The following is a 5,756-nucleotide window of genomic DNA, read 5'->3' as shown; positions in this document are numbered from 1 at the left end:
TGAACAAAAAAGCAAATTACAAGTAAATACTTGTAAGGTAATAGGTAAATATATGTAAAGTTTTTACATATAAAAATAATTTGAAACATTCGAAAGTTAGCATTAAGCTTTAAAACGCTTATTTCAAACATCGCTTCGTAATCATTTTTCGCAGAGATATGTAAATCTTGATTTTGACCTTCTTAAGGATAATTCTAAATAATCTTTTAATTTCAAGATAAAATAACTTCATTAAAAATGGTCGTAAAAGATTTTTAAAAAAGCATTTTAAAAGTTAAAATCTCTACTCTTCAGTCGGTAATTGATATTTCAATCTGATTGAAGCTCCTTTGCGGAGCTATATGGACACAAATGGATACCCATCAAATCTTGTCCCAAAAATTTTGTATAAATTTTACAAAGGTCTATAGCATGAGTAAAAATCACACAAAAATGCGGTTTACAGCAGTCGAAAAAGTGAATTTTTACCTTCAATTTGCTTTTTCATTAAGTGTACTTTTCATCGATTTTTTTTTCACCGAGTTATTGAACGTTGAAGCAAAAGTGATCATTTTTATGAAGTGCATAGACTGCATGAACGTATCAAACGTATAAACTGCCTCAAGTCAAAATCATAGTAGAAATATAATATAAGGGTATTCTCATCCCATGGACGAATTTAGAACTCTACTGCGCATCAGCTTGATGACGTCACATTCGTGCAGACTCGGTACTTTTCGGAGTGTTTCGCTTCAATATAATGTAGCTGCCATAAACGTGACTACTTGATGTTGAATGCTTTCCATTTGATAACACAAGTCGATATTGTTCTATCTTTGTCACTTTCTGAATGTCAAGAAAGATAGAACGACTTGTGTCGAATTGTGTCGATTTGTGTGATTATTATGAAATTGTTGTGAATATTTGATAGTGAGTCTGATTAGTGAGTTTGATTAGTGTTCCATGTTTTTCTATTTACGTAACCTTTCTCTCAAAATTCCTCAAAATTTTCCTCCATTATCAAATATAAAACTCTCCCCAAAAAGTTTTATACTTAATAAATATAACATTTTTACACTTAATACAATACATTAATATATTACATACAATTGTATGTGCAAAGTGTTTTATTTTTTAAACATTTACGTGAAAATATGAAGATTGAGATTTTTTACATAAAAACTCTTTAAAATATTGACTTTAAAATATCACATTTTGTGTTGAAAATTTTGTCCTTTAATATTTTTGAATATAAATACTCAAAATTTCGTATTATCTATTTGTAAATAACAACAAAAATGAACTTTCATCTCAAAATATGCACTTAATCTCGCTAATAAAAAATAATTTTTAATTAAAAAATAATATTAAATTACACATTAAATTACGCATAATTCATTAATGTTATTGTGCTAATGTTGTTAGACAATTCAAATTTGCCGCTTAGTGATGACGCAGTCATCAAGCAAACTGCAATTCTCATTAGCTGGGTATGCGCAAGAGAATACCTTTATATTTCTACCATGGCCAAAATAGAAGCAGTCAATGCACTGGAAAGAGTATTAAGAATTTAGAACGGATAGTATAATCTAAGAAATTCTCAAGGCTACCCACGGAATAAAAAGAAAGAGACCAAACTCGAAGATAAAAATGGGCTCAAAACACGGTGTCGGAAAACTTATGAAAAATCGAGATGATGTGATTGTAGTGTCGTTACAGAAAAAGTTGGAAGTATGTATCACATGATAACGCGTATATATATGCACGTTTTATTTTTAATACAGAAATTCCAATTTATACAAAATTTAATTTTATTTGATTAAATATTGGATATGGGAAAAAGTTCGTGGCGTTTTTCCCGCTAGATGGCATTAAATGCTCAGCAGTCGGCAACTACTAATCGCATCGGCAACACTAGACGTGCGTTTAAAAACTGACATTTTAATCTTTGTTTTGAGTCAAAAAAGATTGAAATCGATAAAGTGGATCAAAAGTTATTTTTTTTTGAAAATGAAAATAAATAAGGAAAAAATTCGCTACATTTTGCAGTATCACTACGATAAAGGCAAGAATGCTACACAGGCTTGTGAAAAAAATTTGCGCTATTTACGGTGAAGATACTCTATTAGGTATACAACTTTGCTTCCGCTGTTTTTTTTCCGAAATTCGAGGCTTTATTGTAAAAAACTGGTTATACATTTATAATTCAAAATATTGTCCATCACTGGCCACTACTTTCTCCTATTTTTCGGGTAGCGTACGAATCCCGCATCGAAAAAACTGGTCATCTTTTGAGGCTATCCACGAATCGATTCAATTTTTTACTTCTTCATAAGACCGGAAATGCTGGTCAGCCAGGCCGTGTGCCATTGATCGAAACAAGTGATAGTCAGAGGGAGCAATGTCTGGAGAATACGGCGGGTGGGGTAGGACTTCCCATTTCAACGTTTCCAAGTATGTCTTGACCACTTTCGCAACATGGGGTCGAGCATTGTCATGCTGCAAAATCACTTTATCGTGTCTCTCGTTGTATTGCGGCCGTTTGTCTTTCAATGCTCGGCTCAAACGCATTAATTGCGTGTGATATCGATCGCCTGTGATTGTTTCAGTCGGTTTTAACAGTTCATAATACACTACGCCGAGCTGGTCCCACCAAATACAGAGCATTATCTTGGAGCCGTGAATATTCGGTTTGGCCGTCGACGTGAAAGCATGACCGGGAACTCCCCATGATTTTCTGCGCTTGGGATTATCGTAATGAACCCATTTTTCGTTCCCAGTGACAATGCGATACAGAAATCCCTTCCGTCTTTGCCTTTCAAGCAGCTGTTCACAAGCAAACAAACGCCGTTCAATATCTCTCGGCTTCAATTCGTACGGCACCCAATTTCCTTGCTTCTGAATCATTCCCATGGCTTTGAGGCGTTTTGAAATGGCTTGAGTCACTCCCAATGATCGTGCCAATTCTTCTTGATTTTGACACGAATCTTGCTCAAGTAATGCCTCCAATTCTGCATCTTCGAAAACCTTCTCTCTTCCACCGCTATGCCGGTCTTCGACATCAAAATCATCGTTCTTGAAGCGTTGAAACCACTCACGACACGTTCTTTCACTAATAGCGGCCTCACCATAAGTATTTGAGAGCATTCGATGAGCCTTAGCCGCAGATTTCTTCATATTGAAGCAAAAAAATTAAAACCTCCCGCAAATGACGAGAATTTGGCTCGTAAACTGACATTTTCAATCGAGAATAACTTTATGACGCAGACACAAATCGATTAATGTTTCTATGGGGTTATGTTGACAAATGCCAGAAGTTTATTGTATGACGTCTATGATCTATTTATTTCGACCACCACTTACCGCTAAAGCCATCTATAAGAAAACGGCGGAAGCAAAGTTATACACCTAATATTATATTATAGTAATATTAATAAAATATATATTGTTACATAGATGAAATAACTGTTATATAACTGTTACATTATTTTGATTTGTACAGTAAAGTAACGGCAATATAATCTCAATGTAACATATTTGTATAAAAGATGTTATATCGAAGGTAGATAATCGTTATATTATATATTATATAACATTTATAAGATCTATATATTATTGTTATATTCAAATTATATAACAGCTACGCTCAGCATTTGTAATTAGAAAATAACAGATTTAATACTTAGAAAACATGCATTCTATACAGAGTACACAGTTTTTGATAGAATGAAATTTCTTATTCCCTGTTCCTATTGCCTGTATTTTTCAAGTAAGCAGCGCTCACCAGATAGAAAATGTTTTGTAGCAGCGTTTAACAATTAATTCATGGATTTGACATGTCTGCAGAGAATAATGGGCATTCTACAATAAGTCATATATTATCTAAGCTTTAAGTCAAGCTACAAGAAAAATAGTCAATTTCTTACAACTTAAGACTTAAAACTTAGGTAGTGATGGAAGGAATAACATGTGTGCAATGGTATTGGACAGTTGTCTCTTCTTAAATCTCTGCTTTCTCTGTCTATGGACTGTTCATAAGGAGAAAGGCTATCAATTGTGAAACGTTAAATATGGGGCGATATTCATATAGTTCCGTTTTTATTTTAAAATTGTTTTAAATAATGTCTTAAGATGCTAATACAGTTCTCGGATTGACTTACGATATCTTAAGACTGTACTTAAGACAGTTTGACAAACTTTATTTCTCTTTCTACCCTGGCGAAAATACAGAACTTTATAAAACGTTGACAACCGTTCGGTGACGATTTTTCAAGAATTTATACATTTTCAAAAACGTAACCGTTTTATAAAAACGCTTACAGAATACCATTAGGTTTGAAACACTTTCAGAATGCTTATGAATACAGTATATATCGTTTCATGAAAGTTCTGTAATGCTAAAGCAACACTTTACAAAGATGCTCAGTAAACGCTGATGCACCTTCGTGCAGAAAGTTTACTGTCAGACTTTTCAAACACTTAGCAAATGTTTTTCTCAATACCGTGAGACAAGCATTTTTCTTCCGTTTAAATGCTGTTTCAATGTGGCGAATTATTGAGTCTTAATAAACATTTTGTAAGGTGTTTACGTGACTTAAAAACGACATTACAACTTAAAAACGCCCAAAAAATGGTTTCTTCAACTCTATGACATAAGCATTTTTCTTCCGTTTAGCAAACATTCTTCTATATATATATCTAATTTTCAAGCAATGCGCAACATTGCCACTAGAGGGACACAAGGAAATCCAATTTCTCACATTTAAAAAAAAAACCACATTGAATAGGATAAAAAGCACAGAAAATAAAAAAAAAAGGTACAAAATTTTTCAGTTTTCAGAAAAATTTTGTACCTTTTTTTTTGATAAAATGTCTAGTTTAGCAGTCTTAACACTTGAACGTTCATGTAAACGAACATTCATAAAACTTCTTATTTTCAGAAAACGCTCATGTAAACATTAAACAAACATTCATGAAACTTTTTATTTTTGTCGGAAAATGCCTTCCAAATGTTGCAGCGTTACAATTTCCGCTTTATGAATACTCTAGTGACCGTTTTTAAACTCTCAATGAACTTTCGCAAACGCTCATGTAAATATTAAATGAACATTTATGAAATTTCTCATTTTCATCAGGATATATAAAGAGAATCTAAAATACATTATAAAGTATATCAAACAAAGAAAGATGCAGTATCAATTTCACGACGCGAAACAGGCCGGTATTTAATTGATTCTTGCATTTAAGACTGTCTTAAGTACAATCTTAAGATATTGTAAGTCAATTCAAGGACTGTATTAGCATCTTAAGACATTATTTAAGACGGTTTTAAAATAAGAATGAACTATGAATATCATCTCATGTTTCGCGTTGGTAATCCTTACTTATTGACGACGGAGGTTGGAGCAAAAGTAGGCGTGATTTGGCCGAACTGCACATACCATGGCTGTTCGGTTTGCACGCTCACGCTGTAATCGCTCATATTTATAAGCGTTATTTTTTGGTGTTTAATTTGGTTTATCAATGCTTAAATAAAAATTTGTTCGCATCGCATGCTCCAAATTAAGTGCTCAGAAGGTACTTGGAAGGTGGCGGTTGAAGCAATTGCATTCATGTGTTCAGTGACACAAACGAATTTAGGACAAGTGAGCATATCACCTAATCTAATTCGTGAGACCACTCGAACGGGTCGGACATGTGCCTCGATTTCGGGTATTTTATGTTACCTCGATTATTTGAAAAACGTTTTTATACAAAATAAAGGCATTTTTGATAAA

This window comes from Atta colombica, unplaced genomic scaffold (genome assembly GCF_001594045.1).
Source record: "Atta colombica isolate Treedump-2 unplaced genomic scaffold, Acol1.0 scaffold118, whole genome shotgun sequence".
In the NCBI taxonomy this organism is placed as follows: Eukaryota; Metazoa; Arthropoda; class Insecta; order Hymenoptera; family Formicidae; genus Atta; species Atta colombica.
The sequence above is the reverse complement of the archived record's forward strand: the minus strand, read 5'-3'. Positions refer to the sequence as shown.